This window comes from Anthonomus grandis, chromosome 13, assembly GCF_022605725.1.
Source record: "Anthonomus grandis grandis chromosome 13, icAntGran1.3, whole genome shotgun sequence".
Lineage (NCBI taxonomy): Eukaryota > Metazoa > Arthropoda > Insecta > Coleoptera > Curculionidae > Anthonomus > Anthonomus grandis.
In genome coordinates, this window is record NC_065558.1 from 13,687,485 (window position 1) to 13,712,001 (window position 24,517).

The 24,517-nt window shown below is 28.6% G+C and overlaps 1 protein-coding gene across 1 annotated transcript in view; it reads right to left on the minus strand.

Moving 5' to 3' along the window:
* LOC126744178 (neural-cadherin-like) overlaps positions 1 to 20,452 on the minus strand; it is a 32,983-nt gene extending 12,531 nt beyond the window's left edge. The window contains exon 1 of the mRNA XM_050451537.1: positions 20,108 to 20,452. The gene's annotated coding sequence lies outside the window, so the exon portion shown is untranslated. The remainder of the gene's footprint in view (positions 1 to 20,107) is intronic.
* Between the last annotated feature and the right edge of the window lie 4,065 nt (positions 20,453 to 24,517).

Here is a 24,517-nt window from a genome sequence, read left to right on the forward strand (position 1 = left end):
GTGTCACTAGGATCCCATTAAATTCAACTGCCGAGACAATAATTCTACTCTTTAATTAATGACTGATTTGGTTGAAAGTTCAACAAATTTGGCCATGTCAATCACCTGATTTAGTTTCTCTTGATCCTTTGTTAGACGTAGGCCGATCTTCCGAGGATTTGACTATGTAGATGATTTGACTTATTATAAACTTCTTGTAAGGCCAACACTTACGAAACTTAAAAATATTTAACAAAATAGTCATAAGTCAGTTTTTATATAACTGATAATATTTATAAGGTAGTGCCAATAATTTAGAGTGTTACAAAATGAAAAAAAGTTTTGAAAATAAATTTTCTTTTGCTGAATGTCCAAAGTATGGTTATTAATAAATTTAAATAATTTACAAAATACCTTTTTTTTAAGTACAACGTACTATTAAAACTTTAAGAAATACGTTACATCTATTAGAACACAAATTATAATATCCGGAAACGGATAATAGTCATTAAAAAAAGGCACCACAATATTTCAAACCGTAAAAAACTAAATAAAATAATTCTATTCGCACAGTTTCTGAATTTCTATCACATTGTATTTTATAATTATCTTTGCAGTTCCTCCTTTAAGATTAATTTTTTAATAGTTATGCTCGACTACGAATAAAACATAATTTTTTAGGACTATTAACGATTGATGGCCCATGACATAAATGATTAAATTACAAATAAATTACATGTTAACTTTTTCTGTTTCTAACACAATAATTAATCTAAGAATCGTTACGTAATTATAGTTAATTCAAGACGACGAGCATTATTTTAATATATAAATAACAACAATCCTTTTCAATGATTTTCAGATAAATTGAGATAATTAGATAGACCTTCTAGATAATTTGTGTAAAAATGGATTAAATATTGAGTTTTTATAATAATTTAAAATTTTTCGCATTTTCTCTCGCAATTGTCGCCTTATTTTAAAATATATTTTTTTCACGTTATTAAACTAAATTTCTTATAATTAAATTGAGGAATCTGTCTAAAAATGGATGAAATTATATTTTTTCGGTTTTGTTGGGCGCCAAATTTGATACCTGTTTTTCTGACAAAACCTAATACTTAACGATAAACCCAGCTTTAGTGTTACGAAGAATAGCAAGACAATGTAACAGTTGTCAAACTAATAAAAAGAAATATTACAACAAAAAAAAAGAATATAATTTTAACATGGAATAAAATAATAAAAATCTTACTTAACATTTTATAAGTTATGTTTTATCTCACATATGCGCGTATACTTAGTTCCTGACATTAGTTAACCTGAGGTATCTACATGAGGGTATCTGAATATCTGGATGTCTCCAACTCAAATCCGTCAAAATGGCTGCCCGTAGATTTTACCATGTATAAGTCATCTGTCAAGCTTAAAACCTTCCAAAAATAAAATACCATCCTTAACATCTACTGAGTAGTACTGTATGATTTCTAAGTATGTACCAGCTACAATAAAACTAAAAGAAGAGTAAGATCTTGAGAAGAAAATTAATATTTAGATTAATTTATTTACAATTTTGCTAAACCAATCATCGCAGACCTCACACAATAAAATCTCATTCCAATTTTCAGAATAACACTAACTAAAGCAAATCAAATGACCAATCAAATCAATGAATGAATCTACAAAAACCCGCTAAGGAACATCAAGGTACTACACTATCAACACTACTACCACACTATACACTATCAACTTAATCTAGATTATGCTTTAATTATGAATTTTTATCTCAATAATTAATGTTATAAAACAAAAGATGTTACCTATAAATATTTGTAATGTGACTTAAATATAGTTATTTAATTAAGGTTGTTTATTAAATAATAAATTTTAAATTAAAAAGTCTTAGCAATAAAAACACCATAGCAGTTTTAACAGCTAAAATTATATGTTCTAACGTGGTTTTGCCTACTAAAAACGATCAACTGCCATGATCATTATTGCCATCCTTTATGATTCTTGGAATCTAAGACGCACGGTCATGTCTAAAATTAGGTCATTGGCTATTTTTTGTATTTCTATCTCATTTTATATTTCACTGATGACCTGAACTATCTTAGAATACTATTTTTCTTGTATAGCTAAAAAAGCAAAAGCTAGAAAAGCATCAAGTATTTTATTTATGTATTCTTGAGTATAATATGGATAATCATGCATAAAAATGGGTAAAATAGGGTATATTTTATATGGTATATTTGCTACTATATTGTTTTGTAATTTGTTGTTGTGGGCCATGTTGGAATAACCTAGGATTCTTTGGAATGAACATGATAATAATAATGGCACAAATATAAACTCTCTTGACATAGGTTATGTTTACATTTTTTTTACGTTGTTATGCATACGACCTGCATGATTTTATTGCAATTCTCAACGGTTCTGGGATGTGGGATAAAAATTCCTTATGTTCGCCTAGGGTCCGATAACCGGCAAAACCGGCACCAGTGGAAACTGGTGTCTAAAATATTTTTAGGTTAACCGTTTTTCTTCTTATACCAAAAATAAATAAAATTGCAAACTTAGCGGAATATTTTGTATATTACTGCATGCATATTTGGATTTTCCTGCAATTTTCAAATAATTTTAATATCGTGTTTTGGGTAAAGAGTCATCGAATTATAAGATTAACTGATTATGAAGAAAATATTTTAGTGGCTAGAAAATATATTATTGCTTTTTTTCAATAACAAAAAATTCCAAAATTATATTCTACGATTGACGAAGAAGTAACTCATGTGTGTTTTTAGGTTTAGCCAAGGCTTTTTATATCATTGACCATAGAATTTTGATAAATGTTTTGGAAAACCTTGCACTAAAGACCATTTAAAGTAACGTATTTTATGTATTTGTTATTCATTATATGTATGTTCCTTATATTTATATTCCAACATTCCACTAATAAGGATTTTCTTTTTTCAACTTGAATTTAGTAGTAACTACCTTAAAATAAGTTCATAAAACCGTTACAATTTTTATTTAGTACCGGGTATTCTTTATTGCTCCTACGCTATTTATTACTAAAGCTTGCCTTATGTGCTTTTTCTTAGCGGGTCTTAACGAGAATTATATATATCAAAGGCCCTTAAAATAACTCTGGTGCGTGTAACACATGTTTTCTGCACGTGCATTAACTTTGGGAAGTCGTTGGAGGTTTTTTCTACCTATGTACAAAATTTTAATTGCCGACGGTCCCAAATATTATAATGGCTATAGGAGTTACGGATGTTGAGAAACTTTACATAAAAAACACACACAGGTAGTAAATATTTAGATATCTCTGATTACTTAACTACAATTAAAAATAATTTCTTAAAAGAAAAATAAAATGTTCAATTTAACACAATTATTTCCTTTGCAAAATTGGGTTAATTAAGCAGTACGAAACAGCGGACGTCCTTTTTTAGTAGTTTTTTTCAGTATATTAGCAACTTTTTCTTACAATTTTTTAGGTATAATTATGCAATTAGTTTCTTTTTTATTTGTTAAAATATCTCGAACAACTTTAAGTAATTTAATGGGCCAAATATTGATTGGTAGAAAGGGCACTTACAAAATGGCCAGCAAGATTTACAAATTTTCCACTAGCGGATTTTTTTTTATTTTGGGGTTATTTAAAACCAAAAGCAAATAAAAAAAAACTTAAAATTTAAAACTTGCAATTAGATAGGAAAAGGAAAATTAGTCGAAAGGCTATTTAAGTGAACTACTCTATACATTTTTGAAATATACTATATTTTGGCCACAATGTTCTTCGTAGACTTTGTTGTCAAATAATAATTTCTTTTCAAAAACTTTACTAAACATATCTGAATTATTTTTCCAAAAATGTTGCTCATGAAGTTTAATACTGACATAGTTCTATAGTTATTTAAAACACTTTTTGAACTTCTTAGATGCTGTTATTTAAGTGAATATATATTATCTTTCTTTTAGGCTCTAGGAAAGTATCCTGATTCAACACATTTATATATCAAAAATTCTAATAAATGGTTGCTAAGAGATTTCGGTTTTTTTTTCATCAATATCTTACCTTAGTGACATTATTACTTTCATTATTTTATTGTCAATAGTTAAAAACGAAGATGAGATATCTAAATAATATATATTTGTTAAGCAATAAGGAAAAATATGAAAAGATGTAAAAACGTCTATTTTACTCCAGGCATATTTTTCAAGCAAATAAATCGAAACCTACCATCGAATAAAAACATTTTCTCAAAAGGGTCTGACCAGCACCCTTTTAAACTAATAAATTAACATAATTCACCTTTGAAAGGGCTCACGCCAAGCTTAAGGAATTTTGTACGCCCATTAACATTTTATTCAGAACTCAACAATGTGTTGACAGATTCGTGTTTTATTTTTTTATTTGAAGAGTCTTATCTTGTCTTGGGATCCAAAGAACATAACGAAAGTGAAAAAGCATTCTTTATAGATAAGTGACATCACAGGACCAATGAGAGGGAGTCATTAATCAATGTATATTTTGACATTTATTGTAACTTTACAACGAATAAAAGACATGATTTCAAAGACAACATTAACGGTCATACTGAAATTTTTTTAAACATGAAAAAAACGTTGTTGGCGGTTTGGGTGTTTTAATAAACTCCGTGAATTTTCACTTTACATCACACCGAAACTACACGATAATGATCGAGTTGCTCGACTGAAAAGTCCAAATTATAGGGCAGCAGCCGGATAATAATTTTCTGGTTGGATAAGTGCGAGTATTGAACGCGGCAAGGTGCATGAAGGTTTCGTTGGCCATCTTTATTGATTGATTATCGTGCCGTATCGCTGAAATTAATTTGCCCGTTACAAAAGAAGAAACGAGATTATTACCATGGGAAATAATACCAGAGAGCTGAATAAATTCTGATCAGTATTTTTTTAAGAAACAAATTGCAGATGATTTGGTTGAAAGAGTTCGAATTGGCTTATCTTATAAATTTAATGAAAATTATATTTCTCTTTGCTGCGCCCACATTGAAGATTCGAGAATTGCGTAGATGAGTTACTAAAAAAATACTAAATTTCTCCTAAGAGCTGAACTTTTTGCCCCATATGAGTACCCAAATATATCCTATAGAAGTATTGATTTTTTGCTTATAGTTCTTGAACTCACAGTTACAGGATATGAATCCACATGAACAGAAATTTGAAATGTGTCAAAGGTGTAAAGTACAACTTTTTTGTTGTTTGAATATTTGGCACGGGAATGCCTAATTTAGAGAAAGCAACACTTTGTCGTAAAAAAGGTAGTCGTTCAAAAAGTCACTTGAACTTACCTTTTTCGAGTAAAGAACGTTAAAAGAAAATCATCCGTGTGAAATTCTAATAGTAAATCAGAAAAAATTGGTAAATAAATTTGCAATTTAAGTTTAGTGTACCCTATCCCAAATAACGAGCTACAAATTTTAATTAGTTCTAGAAAATACTATTGTATTAATTTATGGTATACATTTTGTGAAGAAATTAATCCAAAATGGCTCTGTTCCAATCCTATAGCTGATAGGTGCACCTTGTCCCAATATTGTTAGTATGCCAAAGTCCAAAACAATTATTAAGTGCATACTCTCACTTACAAAGAATCGCTTATCTTTTGCACTAAATCTTCAAAAATCATTTATAAAAACTGCTATTATATAGTTCCAGAAACTCACCTTTGAATTTTGTAATTTGATATAAAGCCAATGTGAGATCATAATAATTAACAAACACACATACATCCAAGTAAAATCCAGGAGGATTTAATGGAACCCTTTGAATTACAACATAAGTCTCCCCAATATCATATTCGGTTTTAGGTTTCATTTTTATTATACTCCTATGTGTCCTCGCATTTGTCACATATTTTGGGCAGAAACAACGTTACCAGAAAGCAATCCAACTAAAAATTCTGCAAAAACTAGAAGGACGTTGGAAAATCTAAGAGTCGAGGAGTGGACCCCAAACCATTCAATACCTTAAATCTGCTGACTTTATATTTGTATTAGTATTTAAGCAACCGTTTGTTAGATTTTCGTTTAACATAGTGTTAAAGGTGTTGCTGTTCATATTATTTGTTCACCCTGATTTAAGTGCGTTTTAAATAAAATTTCCTTTTTTAAAACGTTAGTTTCTGTACCAAGGACATAACTTACGAATGATAAAACTTTAGCTTAAGATTTAAATTAAACGTAAGCTTATTCTTTTGAAACCAATGAAGTATGCCTCTTACATCTATTTTAGCACTATTTTTGACCTGAGATCATGAGTCAGCAGAATAAGAATTGCCGTGACGTTAGCAAGACTTATGATATTATTTTACGATTCTCTTTGTAGAAAACTATGTAAAACTTTGTAATATTTTACTATCCAATGCTTCTAGATTTCGCTCGTAAGCGCAAATATTGCATCTTCTTGACTTCCTTTTTTTGAGTTCAAATTGCTTTTCTAATTCTTTTGTATTTATCTTTTCAACAATTTTATAAATATTCGATATAAGTAATATCGATCTAAAATTGCTTATTTTAGGTTTTATTAACCCAATCTTTAAGATATCTGGCAACGCATCAACACTGCAACAACTGCTTTTAGTGTTTTCCGGTGCGCATGCACAGGGCGGTAGATTTCATAAGGGTAGTGAAATTTGAACCATATAATTCGGAAAAGATTTGTACATACAACATCTAAGTGAATTTTTCGATTGATTTATCGAATAAAAATGGTCTATGGATCTTGGGAGTGTTTGCACTTATATTCAGTTGAATCAATTCATTTTTGTTTTCTCAGAACTAATGCAATGTAAATTATGTACGAATACAATGTACGAATTGCTTAACAACTTGAAAAAAACTTGGCTTAAAATCTTTGAGACTTTAATCTTGTTTGAGGAAGATGTAACTGAAGATGCGACTACACTTAGAGTGTCAAGACGACTGTTTCCAGAAGAAGAAAAAGAATGTTATAGAGAGGAGATAGGGAAGTTCGGTTTATAGGTAGTAATAATTTTCGGCTGAATACTTTTAGCATCATCCTTAGCAACTCTGATTTGGAATTAATAAAAGCTTCCTAGCATATGAACAGATCTACGATATATTTTCACTGAATACTAAATTTTACAATATCGATTTAAGTAAAATTCGTAAAAGATCGGGTAATTTGAGGAAACCTTATACTTCGGATATTGAGTTAATATTCGATGACGAAATGATTTACTTTTACGCGTACTGTACTTAATACTAAAACGTAATTTCGATTATACTATTATTGCCCAACAGTTCTTTGATAAGTAAATTCAATTACGTGAAATGCATTTAATATCCCTTTAAATTGTATACTCAACGATCTTTCAACATTAGTACCATAAACAACAAGAGATACAAGTTTAAAAAAAATAGACATTTTATAAACTTCAGTATTGTCTGTACCGGAAGATGTTTTAGACTGGATCTCCACTTTAAAAAAAACACTCCTAATCCTCCTTTAAGCATGTTTTACTTGATTTGCTTTTGATTGGCCTATTTCTGTTAAACTTTGAAAATACTAGGAAACATTAGAAAACATTGAAACGATTTCGAATTGACAACGGACCATTTTTTTCCCTCTGTCATCATGCTTCAAATATTAATAAATCCTACAACCCCTATATATTCCAAAACTAATGGCAACCGCGCCCTACAATGCCCCAAAATCAATAATACGAGCCCTCCTACTTGTTTTTGACGTTTTTCCTCAATTTTTTCGGGAAAAAAAGTCCGGGGGGAGAAAACTTATTGTAAAGGTGTGTCTGTCTTGTTTCGCTTTTAGGGCTGATTTTCTTTCTGACGAGAGAGACATGAAGGGCGAATAAAGACGTGAAAGCAAATAGTGTTAATACCATCGCGAGGGGGGAACTTACGAGTGCGTTTGAAGAGTAAGGCTTAAATACGTATTTTAGACGTTCAATATAATATCAGCGCTTTTAAAAGTGATTTTAAGCGATTAGATTTTTGAGCTTAATAAAATAAAAAGATCGGTCGTATAGATTTTATCATAAATTTAATAAATAAATTAATAGATTTATATTCTGTTTTCAAAGTTTTTATAGTTTTGTTAACAAAATATTATCTAGGGTGATTTTCCATACTTACTATATGAAAGGTTGAAATAGAAGGGGAGGAATAGCATATAAATATATAACATCTTTTTTTAATTTTTATTATTTTGTTCACTTATTTTCATTTAAAATCTTATAAAAGCTATTTTTAATTATATTATAGCTTAAGGTTTATTTCTTTAACTACAGTATACAAAGTATTTATAGCAAGTCAGAAGTAAACATACTACAAGCAATATTCAAAGAGGTGACACAGTAAATATGTTGACACGATGATCAACTATGTCTGAGCAATTTTCAGTTGAAATGAGTTATTAGTAAAAATGCGCTTATTGCTACTTTTAGATTTTGTTCTAAAACAGTATGATTTTATTAGGCTATTTATTATATAGATTAATACGTAAACTATTTTTGATGCTTTTAGTTAACCTGTAATGTGGCATTTCGTAAGTTCCGCGGTTGAAAACTATAGATAATGAACCAATTGCATAATGGAATAATTTGCACAAATCGCTAATATTGTAATAAAAAATTAATAGTGAAGGTGATATCATTATTCCCTAAAGGGAAAAAAGTTTATTTATTTATTTTGCAACACTACCTCACAAGTAAAAACCGAATTCCAAGACAATAAAAAAAATACAAGACCTACTTAACTTAACAACAGCTAAAGAAAACAAACTATTTCTGTTAATAAAAATAGATACCTATTATAAAAACCTATTTATATAATTTTTCTAAAACTGGCCAGAGATTCCGCAAATAGATCGACATTCTCCGATATAACATTATAATTATTACACATTGCATGTAAAGGTGAAAACTCCAAAACATTGAACTGTGGTACTATAAAATTTAATTTTTGATTTGAAGTAGACAGGAACAGTCTAGCATATTCTTTTCCCCCTTGGTTTACTAAAGAAATAATAAATAATATTATTAAGAAGGAAAAAGCCTTTGGAGACTTTAAATCCCATCGCACTCATTTTTATCACTCCAGATACACCTTCTTGAGGGGTATAAAATACCAGGTGAATTTAGCTTATCGAGATCATGTTATGCAAGCAGATGAAAATATACATTCGGATCTATCAATCTTTTGGTCATTTGTTCATAGTAGAGAAGGTACGTCCCGGATTTCTGCATCTATGAAGGACTCATTTTGTTCGTATGTAGGCTCAGAACAAATTGTGTCAGCCCTTGCCCGTGTCTTTACGAACGTGTACAGGGACACTAAGCCATTAAATCAACAGAAAATGTCCACATAAGTCCCACTATCACCACAGGTGAAATTATTAGTGCTGGTAGATCCCTGAAACATAAAATTACCGCAGGTTCCGACGGGATCTCTAGCTTTGTCGTTAAGAATTGTGTGCAGGTACTATCATTATCACTAAGTCATATATTCAATCTAATAATCCATACTGGCACATTTTCTGAAATGTGGAAGACCGCAAAAGTGTGCCCTGTATTTAAGAAGGGTGATTCCAGTTTTATTGAAAACTACCGACCTATGTCGATCCTATACAATTTCAATAAATTATTTAAAACAATCCTCTACAATGATATTTTTTCAAAATTTGTTCTCGACTATCTATCGACCAGCATGAATTTTTCGCAGCTCGCAATCTTTGTTGTTTTTCTCGGCAGGTGTGTGCGGCTATTAATGAAAATGCCAAGTAGATGCGATATACACAGATTTCCGGCTTTTGACCAGATTGACCATCAAATATTGATAAACAAATTAATGTGTATGTATGGATTTTCAGTGTATGCATGGATTCTACTTAGTTAATGATATTTGCTATGATGATATAACTATGATGATTTCTACCTGACAAACAGAAAATAATCTATAGAGATCAAGGGATTGAAGTCTGTTAATTTTACTCCAGCTGCAGGGGTACCCCAAGGTTCTAACCTGGGACCACTATTATTTATTGATGACCTAAATATCATTAATTATCATTAATTAGTATAAAATACGCGGATGATTTAAAGATTTTCCGGAGGGTTACTACCCTCGAAGACTGTTCCATCTTGCAGCATAGTCTTAACTTGGTTAGGGAGTGGTTTTGTTTTAAATAGACTTAGTTTAAATATATCTAAATACTTCATTATACCATACTATACAAATAAGAATCCTATAATATTTGACTACCAAATTAGTGATGTTTCCCTAATAAGAATATCTGAAATTTTTGATCTGGGTATAGTGTTTGACAAGGAACTCATTTTTGTTCGCCTCAAGGATGCTAGGATTTGTTTTCAGAAACTGTAAACTATTTGATAACACCTCAGTTAGTAAAACACTTTTTTATAGTTTTGTCAAGTCAAGACTTGAGTATGGTTCTTTAAATTGAAATTTTTACTACATTGAATTCTCTGGAGGCCGTTCCAAGGTAATTCCCAGATAGGGGTATAGATCATACTTTACTGTTATCAAAATTTGGAGGAGTGCCCTTAGCTGAACGCCGGACCTTACATTCAATCACTTTTCTGTGGAAGGTCATTAACAACAAAATTGATTGCCCCTTCTTTATGGAACAATTATCTTTTCATGTACCCCGGAGCAAGGTATAAGCTTGCTTTTACTCCCGACCAAGCTAGATCGAATATTATGTTGCATGATCCCATTTTCATTATGTCCAAAAATTTTCATCTCATCTCTGATGAGGGACCCTATTAATTTGACGCTAGTCGTCAATGACACAAGGCTTAGGATGTCCTTCCTCTTTGGAAAATGGACTTAGAACTTTCTTGTTTTATTTTTTTTATAAATTTGGATGTCAAGTTAGTAAAGAGCATCAAAATATCTTTTGAAAAGGTGCTCTTATTGCAACATCATCAACTCAAAGAACGGCACTGTATTTTGAATGAGATTGAGGATAACCCTACTCTTAGCGTAAGACCAATTGCAACTCAGGAAAATATTCCGTAAAGTGCTTTTAATGAAATTTTACAAGAGCATCTCCTACATCCCTTTTATTATCAAAACATTTAAGCTTTAAAGCCTAAAGATTCAGTGGATCGACTTAATTTTTGTAGGATCATTAGAAACCTTCATAATCGTAATCAAAATTTCACACGTATATTATTCTCTTCAACGATGAAGCTGGCTTTGGATATCATCGTTTAATAAACCTTCATAATGAACATTACTGGTGTGACGAAAACCCTTATGTAGTTATAGAATAACGTTTTCAGAATAAATTTTCCCTCAATGTGTGAGCCAATATTGTCGACGATCATTTAATAGGACCAAAATTTTTCCCGCAAAGGCTAAATGGTGAGGTCTACTTAAACTTTTTTAAAAATGGGTTGCCCAATCTACTAGATGATGTTTCTCTTCAAATAAGGCATGAAATGTGGCTGCTACAAGACATTTATATCAAAATTTTCCTGAAAGATGGTTTGGACGCGGTGGGTTTGTGCAATGGCCTCCTAGATAGACCAATCTAAGCGCTGTGGATTTTTTCTTTTGGCATTACCTAAAATCTCTCGTTTATAAGGTACCTGTAAATAACCGTGAAGAGCTGAGACAACGAATTATTGACAATTGTGAAATAATTAAACAGAAAGAGGGCATATTCTCTAGGATTCGTTGAAACTTAATTAATTTAAATACTTATTTTATTTAACAAATTACCCTTTAAAAATGTATGTTATGAAGGCTTGCTGTGTTAATTTTTAAAATACGAATTTTTAATTAATAAAGGTACGGTTAATGTTTAAAATCGTTTTTCACATAATCCGTTAATTCTACGATCGTGCATTAAAAATATCTTTTTAAAAGATATTTTGATGCTCTTTACTAATTTGACATCCAAATTTATAAAAAGAATAAAACAAAAAATGTGTAAGACATTTTCCTAAGATGGAGGACAGCTTAAGACATTTGTCATTGATAACAAGTGTCAAATTAATAGGGTGAATACAAAGAAACACGAGTAATATGCATGCAAAATGGCGAAAATTAGTACTCTAGAAAACAAGTTGTTAAAAAAAAAATAAGATAAAAAATATTTTTTTAATACCCTGTATCTTCCTTAATTTGAAGTTTTCGAAAAAATTGTATAGAAATTTGTTGCATTAATTTTTCATGTAGAATCGCACACAGAACTCCTGACGCGTAATTTCCGGACATCCTGTATTTGGTTGAGTATAATAGTAAGTAGTGAAGTCAAACCCACTAAAAACCAACTAAAAAATATATCAAAAAATGCCTTAAGGACCCTTTATCTCTATTAGAATAAAATAATATCTATGTCAAAAGAAGGGATAGAAACGTATTAATAAAGCACCGTCGTAAATAATCCACTGCCAGACACCGACATGTACTATAAAAGCCCAGTCACGCATATTTTATTCCACATGAAGCACAAAAAGGTGTAAATTTATCAGGCCACACTATATAAATTAAATTAAAAATAAAAAAAAGTACCTGCCAGACGTGGGTAGCAATGGCACTTTTACATATTTTAAACACAATGTTGTGATCCTGTTATACATTTTTTAACTCTCTATGTTAAGGCCGCTTGACATGATCACAACATTTTTGACTATATTTTACATAACTCGGCCCGGGAGATGAAAAGAGTATATTTTCGTTTTTATGCTTGTGACAAAGGCTGTAGCAAAAATTTTTTTACATACAGCCTTATGTAGGAATAGGCAAATTTTTGGGTTCTGCGTCCATTATTTTTTTAATTTAAATAAATAGTGACTTGAATAAATGAAATACAGGCTTTATACTTATAGATATTTATTGTTTAACGTTGCGAAAACTTTATACGATTTAGTAAGTTATTAGATTAACTTTAAAATAAAACTTTCTGATCGTCATATGTCCTAAACTTCTTAACTTTTGAACTACTGGTAGGATGGTTTATCAGATTTTAATAATGACTTTAAATTTTTTTAGATAAAAGCAAATTTCCTTATTAGGAGCTTAAGTCTGATTATACAAATTATTTAATTCTTTATTTTTTTTTTCAAATAGCCTATTTTTGTACTTATTTATAAATTTACTATTTTTTTTATACAAATCCTATATATGGAATTTATTTATGGATCCCTAATGATTATATAGAAGAACCAATTTCTGGTTTAATATTTTTTTTGTTGGGGGAAAGATTATTAAACAATAATAAAAATATTACAATACCCTATACAAGAAAAAATTAAATAAATTTTGTAATAGTTAAAAGAAATCAAATATTCGTTAAATATTTTTATTATTATTTAAACTAATTTTTTTAATCTGTTCATACATGTACCTTATACTTTCCCAATGTTTGGAAATTAATTATTGGCAACAACGGACATATTTATAAATTTATTTAATTCAAAGCGAATCTGGTTTGCTGCACATACATTTGTATTTATAATAATCCCTGCCCATTAATTAGGTTGGCAATTTGTAATTTTCAAATGTGGCAATTTGCATGCAACTAAATCTCGTATGTTATTGTCGATACACGCAATTGAGCCAAGTTTAATTGTGAATTTATTTAGATATTATTGCAGAAAAATATGGATTTCCAATTTTTTGAAAAGATATATCTCCAGTTTCTAAAATTTTTTTGTATAGGAATTTTCAACTGTATCTTTGTAGAAAATAGTCCCGGAATATGTCACTGAACTATACATATACGAATATTCTTAAAGTGTGCTACAATATGAGTTAAGTGAAAGAATCTTTGTATAAGTTACTTACACGTAACTTGAAATTAGTACTCTTTTTCTCAAAAGCATTTATTTAATTGATTATTTTTACTATAATAATAGAAGTAGGTAATGTTTAAATTGAGTAAACTCTTCAATTGAGTTATACTGAAAAAAGACCATTTAGGTAGATTCATATAAAAAATATACGTTTTTCTACTTCCATCATGCACTTTTTACACTTTTTAGTTTTATAAATATAAAAAATAAAATAAAAAATAATAAAAACACATAAAGCTGTTTCTATTAGTAATGAAAATATTTAAGCATCTGGAATATTAATTTCTTAATTTTACCCAAATTTAATCATGAAAGTTAAATGAGCCTTTTGAAAAATGCTTTTTTCTCTCTGCCTCTTTCTGTACTATTGGCAAATAATTTTTATAGAGTAAATATATTTTTTATTTATGTTTTTAAATAGCATCTTGCTCCTTTTTGTTTATTTAATGTATTTAAAATCACTCGTTCCAAGCATCTATATAGTGCCTTATATTAAGACGACTTTTATAAATGACACACAATACTTAGATCAAGAAAAGAAGTGTTTACATATAAGAAATACTACTTACTTAAATGAAAAGAATCAAGAAAGTGTTTATGAACATATTATTATGTCATACACGTCAAAGATTTTGAACTTATTTTTTTAACAAAAAACTAATTTTTTTCTATATCACTCTTAATTACGATTCTGTTAATTTGACGTTTTGACTATAAAGAAATGTGCATAACTTAATGATTAATGATAAATCCTTTCATAAATGTTTGAAAATGAAGAAACGTTTAGTCAAGATTTAGTTATCGTTTATTTAGTCGAGAGACTTGAAAGATAAACATAACGTTAACACTAAGGTACTTCATTAAATTGTTTCCTAGTTGGTAAATCAAAATCCCATTAAAATTCACCAGTGATCATTTATGTGAATGATGAGTGGGAGAATCAAAATAAGTTGAATTTCACTGCCCTCTGAAATTCTAATATAATGGTCTTTATAATAGTCAAGTTATCTCTATAGATATTATTCTGAAAATTGGTAAGGAGTTTCTACACATCCGGACCCATTTTTCGATATACTATTTAAATGTTTATATTCGCCATTATCGTTCATACAAGCTTTAAACTAATTTTTGAACTTATTATTTCCTCTTTATCCATTATCAGTTTTGAAATATGATGAAGTGAAAATAAACCATTACAAGAAACTGCAAATATAAATATTTTCTATGTATTCATATTTCTAATACACGCTGATAAATTACACATTATTCATCTTTGCACACGTTAAAATATGAGAAAGAATATTTAATATATGCTTGTCACATGCATAAAACTATTGGAAAAGATATATTTGACCTCTCATCATTGTAACATTTTTGAATTAAATATTTTGTAGATTAGTAAACATCATTAGTTTGTTTTCTTCTTTGTATATTTCACAAACTGGGGAATCTCAATATAACCTCTGTGAAAAAATTGTGTTTTCCTCCTGAATCTCACATATTATTTTTATTACTTAAAGGTACGAATAAAATTCTATATTGAATAATATAAATATTAAAATTTATTTAGTTTTGAAAAAATATTGACAATACAAACTGGAAAAATATATATTAAGTAGACCAGAAAATAGAAAGAGCAACAAAAAACCAAAAATCAATCCAAAGCTGTATTTATTAAAAAAAATTAATTAATTACAGAATTATGGCTACGATGACAGGAAAACAAATAATTTAGAAACTCTATTTATATAAGCTCAGGACAAAACAAAAACGATTTGGCAAAATTTCATGTTTTTTTCGAGATATCCAAATTCCAATAATTTTGCTGACTTATTTATTTTGACAGTTTGTAGAACTTATAAAAAGTAGCTGATATATCAAAAATCAGTGATCTAAAAGATATTTACAAAGAAAGAAAACCCTCCTGTAAAATACGGTTGTTCTATGGATTGCTGTGGAAATTATGCATCATATTTTGGGTAAATGGAATTTTGTCTATAAACATAGTTAATTTTCTAAAGTCTTCATTATCGATATACTGTTTTAAATGCAGCTCTTCTTTTAATAATAATATCAAATGCAGGTTATAAATCATATGCTTATACAGTTGAAATTTTTTATAGAAGAAGATGAAGAAACCCTTTTTATAATTATTTATATATTTTGCGAATCATTGGCTGATTTATGTTACCAATCCAAAAATCATAAAAAAAATACCAATCAAAGTCTATATTTTTCAACGAAAATAAAAAATGTAGAAGTATTAAAATATATTGCATTGAATGTATTATATTATTGATTATGTATTATTAATTAGACTTTGATAATATTCATTTTTCGAGAACAAAATAAATAATATTTTGATCATCAAATGATTAAATCAAATGATCAAATGATTGCTAAATTTTTGAAAATAATTGTTACAAATTGTTTATAGAAAGAAGAACATTAAACAATAGATAATTGGTTAACTAATTACGTAATAGAAAATAATTTACATATATACAGAGTGTATTACTAAGCACATATTGCAGCTGTATCTCAGGAACTGCTAATCTGACAATAATGGATTTTTTTGATATTATAAATGTGACCAAGAGAAAATTTTAAAAATTTTTAGGTTCAAAATTTGGTCACTAGGGGTCGTAATTAAATGGTCAATAATGCAATTCTAATTTTGTCCCTAAAAGATCAGCCCTTTTAATTACGTTCCCTAGTTAAAAGTTAAAAATTATTAAAAAATTAAATCAAGGCATATTAACTTGGTGAAAATCGCGGAAATTAAATTATCATCACTCATTATTTTTCTGAAAAATGATTATGGTAATTATTCTTCAGAAATAATAATTTTTCCATTGAAAAACATCTTAGGTGTAATTTAAGATTAAACCAAGATGAATTTACGTGGCAAAAATATATTTTGTACCAGTTCTTGTTTCCTTATAAGTCAAATTGTTGTTCAAACTAACCAAAAAATTAAAAAAACTACAAATAAATTATTCATGTTTTTTTTAAAAAGAGAAGTTCCTAAAGAAACTTTCAGACAGAAGTAGATCCTATAAGTAATCTAAGTATATTTTTTTAAAAATAAGAATTATTTAAATGAATAATATTAAGGTAAAATGACGAGTAAATGAGCTGAAAAAATTACTTAAATAAATTAAAACGTCAAATAAGTTTCTTGCTGTGGTTTCTAAAGGTTTAGCAACGGTACAAAAAAATATACATTATATTTTTTTATAATTTAGGTACGAATAACAATTCACTGTAATCATATAAAAAATTGTAATAAATGCTATAGTAAAGAATTAAATTAAGTCATTTATAATAACTTCTTTACCTTATTTAATTTTAGTGCTAAATTTGCTAAGGGCGCTAAGATATACATTTAAATCAAAGATTAAAAATAATATTATAATTATGCATAATTTAAATGGATATGATTTCCATTTTATTTTAATTATTTAAAAATATAATTATTCTTTCAGATCCTATGACTCTTACATTAAATTTATTTAATTTTTTATCACTTCATTTTTATTCATCTGGTGGTAAGAAAATGTAAAATTATTTCTATTTGGTTGAACTAGTGTATTTTATTGATCACGAACGTTTGATTAAGCCAATATTTTAACATTTTAATTTTTCCCTTAATTTTACTTTATATACTATGTTGTAAAGATTATATTAAATATATGTATCAAAAATATTTCATCTTTTTCAAGATCATATGTATATACATTATTTGGAATATTTTGACGCGTGATGGTTGATCAGAACGTTTTGCAAATATTGCAAATAAGTATGTGGTTTGTATCTCAGTTATATATAAAGAGTTGATATACAAAAAAAAATATTAAAAACACGAAGCCAAAACGTCTGATTAAATCCAAAATAGAACATCATTAACTAACTTTATATACATAAATAATATAGCCCAAACCCAAAAATTCTAATACTAAAGTACATAAGAGCCATATATTTTCGCCGTTCCCCCTTTATAGTTGATATATATTTTACATAATAAAAAACATGAGTAATTTAAATAAATATTACGTTTTGAGGTTAAAAAGCGAGTGCATGAACTAAAAACTTAGTTAATTAAAATGAACATCAAATTAGTTTTGCTTCGGTTTTTAAAGCTTTTTCAACAGTACGAGAAAATATTTATTAAAATTTTATATACGGAATGGTTCTTATATAGGAATAAGTAAAACTTACAATTCCCTATAATCAAATAAACATTTTTGAAGTGTAATAAAAAATTAAATTAATTTATTAGTATTAACTTCTTTATCTAATTTTATTTTTACTAAATTTGCATCGGTAAGATATATATAAATCCAAAATAAAACATGTAGTAAGTAAATTCATTATTTTTCGGGTATAGATTGTTTTAGAAAGAAATCTGAAAAAAAGTCATTAAATTTTTTTATACCAAAAATTATTAATATTAATTAAATAAATAAGTTAATTTTACTTAAAGGAAACATGATACTTCAATCTGTGTTCTTAAAAGTTGAATAAAAGAACAATTAGTCATTTAGTAAGTAAATTAAAAATGATTATTGTTAGAAAGAAAAGCTTGTCAAGAGAGTGCCAGACAGAAGCAAATCCTCCCTCTATTTTTTAGTTTTTTAAGTCTAATTTAAATATCATTTAGTAAATATGAATAATTGAAATAGATTTACGTAAGTTAGTTTTGCTAAGGTCTTTAAAGCGTTATCACCAATACGAAAAAATATATATTATAATTTTGTATATTTAAATAAGTACCATTCAAATTTTATACTTAACATTAAATAAAGTATTGCTAGAATTACAGATTTAGAATAGTGAATTTTATTGATTAAAAATGTTTTTAATTAAGCCAATGCTTCGACAATCCATATATGAAATTTTGGAATTTTCCTCTAAGACTAGTATGTCAATATTCATAAAATTATACTCCAGATGCTATATTAAAAGGATTGCAGATATATGTATCAAAAATAACATATATATTTCAATTTATGTTTTATGTATTTATTATTATACAATTTATTTTATGTATATACATCTACACGACAAGTAATTTGTAAATACTTATTTTTAGAAAAAAAGAGCTTAAAAAGAAAGTTCCAGAAAGTGCCAGGTAGATAGCAGACCCCCCCTATATAATTATTCTAAGAATATTTAAAAAAAAATTAATAATTTAAATAGATATTACCTATTGAGGTAAAATAAGGAGTATATGAGATGAAAAAATTTGTAAAATAAACTGAAGATTAAATTATAAGATATAATTAAAACAAAGGCCATCATAGGGTTATGTAGAATAGTATGTAAAGCTGAACTTCTCCATTTTTTGTTAAAACATGTACGTTTACAAGAGTAAAGACATTTATTATTATTAAATCATATTAGAATTATGCATAATTTAAATGGATATGATTCACAACATATTATAATTATCTATAAATTCCTAAGTATATTTTTTTTTCTAGATTTTATAATCTTTCGCATTAAATAAAATTCTAGAATTTCAAATATTGAATAATGGATTTTATTGATCACAAACCTTTTTTTATTTTGACATCAGTTCATATATGGAATTTAAAATTTCTCTCTAAGCTTATTATGTGAGCATTAAAGGATGAAAATAGATGTATGTATTATAAATATCTTATATATTTCAAGATATTATGTATGTATATACATATTAATAAATTATTTGGAATATTTTTATTTGGAATATTTTGATGCATCATAGTTCTATATGAAGAGTTGATTGATATACAGGAAACAATATTAAAAACACCAAACAAAATATTTAATTGAATTTAAAATAAAATATGATAACTTACTTAATATACTAACTAACTTAATAAACACAGATTCTAAAGCCCAAACCCAAAAATCATATCATTGTAGTACATAAGAGCCATATATTTTGCCGGTATATCAGTCCTTATTGACCCTAGATATTTCACACTACAAATCAACAAATTACTACACTACTCCAGTATCACTCTACTCCATGCTTTGCCCAATTGGAACGTCGCGCACGCGCCATTTCCCACTTTTCCAAGCCCCAATATGACAGCCAAACTGGCTTTTCCTGAGAAAAATGTGCAAGTTTTTTAAAGCAATCCGATTTATCGTTTCCACCATTATATATATAAAATACTGATTTATTTCTCAAACTGACTTATTGCGGCAAAACGCGTATTATGCGTCGCGACGCCTACCTTACAAGACATCTTATAAAAAAATACTTACTAGCAATAAAACTCGCCTAAGCACTGGGCACTAGTGTATCATATAATCCAAATTGCACTAAATTAAATTCACTATAATCAATAAATCCCTATCGCGCCTTTAAACGTCCAAAACAGACCGCCGAATACCGGAAGTATTCGAAATAACTTTCAAGACAGACTCGCCGGATGAATCAAAATTCTCAAAAAATAAAATAAAATCAATAATTTTGAGAGTTTTTTTTCAAAAATTGAAAAATTATATTAATAAAATTGAATAATTTTTGAAAAATTGATTATGGCAGTGTTTCACCCGACGCCTAAACTGCCCAAAGACCGCGCCGCATCGATACTATGACAGAGCAGAATAGCGCTCGTCTCGACTACGATGGGAACGAGGGAGACCTCGCGCATTCGGGATCGACGACGCGTCGATGTTGCCGCACTTCTTCGGGAAAATTCGGGAGAGCCGGGAGTGGAAGGGAGACCGCGTCGCGACGCTCGTTTCGGGATCACGCGTTTGTAGTTACTCGATCGGAGAGGGTGAAAGTTTTTCTTCTACGCTCCTGGGGGAGAGTGAAGAAGGGTTTTGAGGTGTGGGTGCGGACAGGTTTTCTTGAGCGGGGTTTTTTGCCCTTTAAATGTTATATAAGATTTATTATATCTGACTGTTAGCGCGTGAAAGACGTATCTTTAAAATATTGAAATGAGAATATTCAATATTATCAGATGTATTTATTATATACTCATTTAACTTTTTATACAGTGGCGCATCTAAAACGAAACAAAGTCATTTACTGGCAGTTCAGCTTTTTTTTTTGGAAAAACGCTCAGAATCGTCAATTTTGTTTTCGAGAGGGGTACAAGTTTGCTGAAAAATCACCTATCAGTATTCTTCCTACTATCTCCAAAGAGGTAGAAAAATTTTGGAGAATCAAAATAAGATTTATGTTAACAGATTTACTATTTTGCCTTCAGATCAATCTGGATTCAGAAGGGACTTCAGCTATTCCACTGCCCTCCTAAAGGTAATGGATGATATCATGCAAACGGCTGAATGTAATGAATTATCAACTTTAATACTCTTGGACTATTACAACGCCTTTGACAAATTAAATCATAAATTATTATTGACAATATTAAGCTATTAAGGCTTTGGAAGAAATGCTTTGTTCTTTGCAAGGAGTATTTGACAGGATAAACACAGTCAGTAAAAATCAATAGTTGTCTTCTTTTTTATCCTTGTTTGCGGCGTACCACAAGGATCCATTTTTAGAACTTTGTTTCTCACTTTATATACTTCGCAAATATCTTCTTATCTCAGATACGGGTATGAGAGAAATATACTATACTAGATGCTGATAAGATACAAATTTACTTGTCATTTTTACCAAATAAAATTAAAGAGGGGGACGAACGTTTTTCTCTGCTTTCATTGCCAGAGCCTCCAAAATCACTATTTAAATTTAAATCCAAATAATCCCTTCTCTTTGGTATTCAATGTAGAAAAAAGTATGAAAAACTTGTAACAATTATCGTAGAGGGTGAAACGATAAAATGGACTACTGTAGCTAAAAATCTTGCTGTACTATTGGATGTTAAGTTAAAATTTAGATAACATATTGACAAGTGCAATCGATTTAAAGCGTATTCAATACATTTAATTATTGCGTATAAGACTAATAAATAAAATAAGAATGTAACTGATGAGATGCCAGAGATAAAGTGGTTGGATATGGCTAAAAGAAGGTAACGACATAGTATATTAATATTTAACAAAATTATAGGATGCTAATGACCTAGACTTCAAAAGAAATAAGAACTTTATAACACCTCCTTAACACAAAAGATATTTATTTGAAAGAAGTGTCAGTTACTGTATATACAATACAATGTCATACCTTCCAATGTAAGCTGCCTTCCGCTTCCTCTATTTAAACGTAGAATTAAGATTTTTTGCCATAAAATTAATTTAATCTTGTACTTGTTATTTGCAACATACAAATATTTGTCTAAATGTATTATATTTATATAGCAAATCATTATTATTTATTATGTTAGCTGTATGGTTAAGATAGGAAGCATGCCTCATTGTTATTATTATTATTATTTCAGTATAACATTATATTGAATATAAATTTTGACAGTAGCTGAATAGTCCTATGGTTGGAACCTTTGGTATGACGCTTAATTTTCGCCTGAAGAAGAAACACGTGTCTAAAAATAAAGAGTTTTAGTTAGTGGTAAAACTGTCTCGAAATTTGAGTAGCTGAATGCAGAGCAATTAAATTTTAAAATAAAAAAAACTAACTGAGTAAATTTTTATATAGGCCCTAATTCTAAACAAGTAAAATTCTTTATCAAATAATAAAGGAAGATATTTTCATATTAATAAAAATTCCTCTATTCTCAGAAAAGTCATTGCTTTTAAAACAATATAAAACTTTTATAACCAGTTATAAAAAGAATCTTTATTCAAAACTCTAATATCAAGTAAGCCCTTACCCTGTTAAATAAATATAACTAAGACAATAAACGTATGGGCATTAATTTCAATAAAATTTTATGACTCAACCAAAACAGCGGATGGCGGGAAAAAGAACTAAAGAGAACCGCCGCAGTCTGCCTAAACAGACACCATATACACAATTAAGCCATTTAAATCGACCGAAAATACGATATTCTTGTTAATTAATAATTCCTTACTTCTTGTATATTTTATACAGGTTGTCTATTAATTAATCATCAGACAAGATACCCTTCACAATATCTGTCAGTGACAGTATCGGCTAAAAATAATTTACCATCATCGGGCCGCCATTTTTCGACCCTTTGGACTGTCTCCCTCTTCCCTTTAGAGCATCGGCGTCTTTTTTTAGAGCGGTGTCTCTTGCTAGGTTGTCATATTTTCATGCAAGTCCCTACAGATATGATTTTTAAAGTGTTTCACTCACATAAGCACTTACTAACTATAAAACCCATTTATGGATTTTTGTTAACAATAACACCCACGATATATACATACAGATCCTTTTTAGTTTTAGTTTTAAATTATGTAAATATCCACGTAAACCGTACCTGTCTTTTCGTGTTATATCTGAATGAGATATTAGAAGTTAAAAGCTTTTATGTGGAATTTATGGTAATTTTGTTTGGTTTTGCTTTTGAAGTTTACAGATTAATATGGGCTTAGTTCTGATTTGGCTGGTTCATCTATCAGTTTTTATACTACAGGGTGTAACTTAGTATAAGATGAATTATGCAATTAAGTGCTTAAAAAGGATCGTAAAAATTTGCAATTGAGCTTATTAGGATCATTTATGTTTTTATGTTTTTAGAAGCTAAACTTATGAGAATCGAGTGTTTTTTCTGCTTTTTTATGAATTGCAGCATTCTACGTTTTACAAGTTATTTTGTTAAGGGAGATAAGGTAAAATATAATTATTAACTAAATTACTACAATTTTTACATAATATATATTCATAAAAGCATTTTACAAAATTGTCTGTTGCTATGTTTATATTACTTTCACTAATATACACAGTTTCATGTTTCGTTGGTGATTAAATATTCTAGTTCATTTTGGTCAATTGAGCCTTTTACTTATTATTTGTTTTGCTCTTGTATGTTTTTATTACTATCGGATCTGTCTTTTAGGCGAATATAGCAATAAGTCACTAATTCTCTGGAAAAATATAAAAGGCTTTATTTTTCTAGAGATTGTATTTAATTTATGAAATATCTGTTCAATAAATCAAGATTTATATCATCTATCCATCCATTGGGATCGAATTAATTTTTGTTTTGTCCTAAAAATGCACGTTAATGTTGGATAAATAAATGTGTTTAATCCAAGAACATTTACACTTTTTAATTTTTTAACTAACAAAATTATAATTTTTATGTTTTCCAAAATTTGTATTTAAATCGTAGTGTAGATATTTCTGCATATGTACAGCCATACCGTATGGCTTGATACTTGCCCATTATAATAAAATATTCTATAGCCAGCGATTTCCAGTAATAAGGTGTCTTCAATATTGAACGTTTCAGTTAAAACTAGAACATTGAAATTTAATTATGGTGAAAACGTAAAAAGGTAGCGGGATTAGGGACAATAAATCAACCTCAAGTTTTTAATTGGCCGACGTTTTGACGATATATATTTTTCGTCTTTATCAAGGCTAAAAAGAGATAAATTTCCTTTATTAGTTTCATTAAAAATCAGGCCCTTTTATTGCAAAGACACAAAAAACACAACGGAATAAAAAAAAGAGAAAAAATATAAATAATAATAAATTATCCCACAACTTATAAGTACTCTTTGTACATGATAAAACACAAATTAAGATTAAACATAACTTAAATAAATTGGATACTGAGGTTAATTTTCAAGTTAGTTTCGACAGTAAAACGGCGACTTTATAATGCT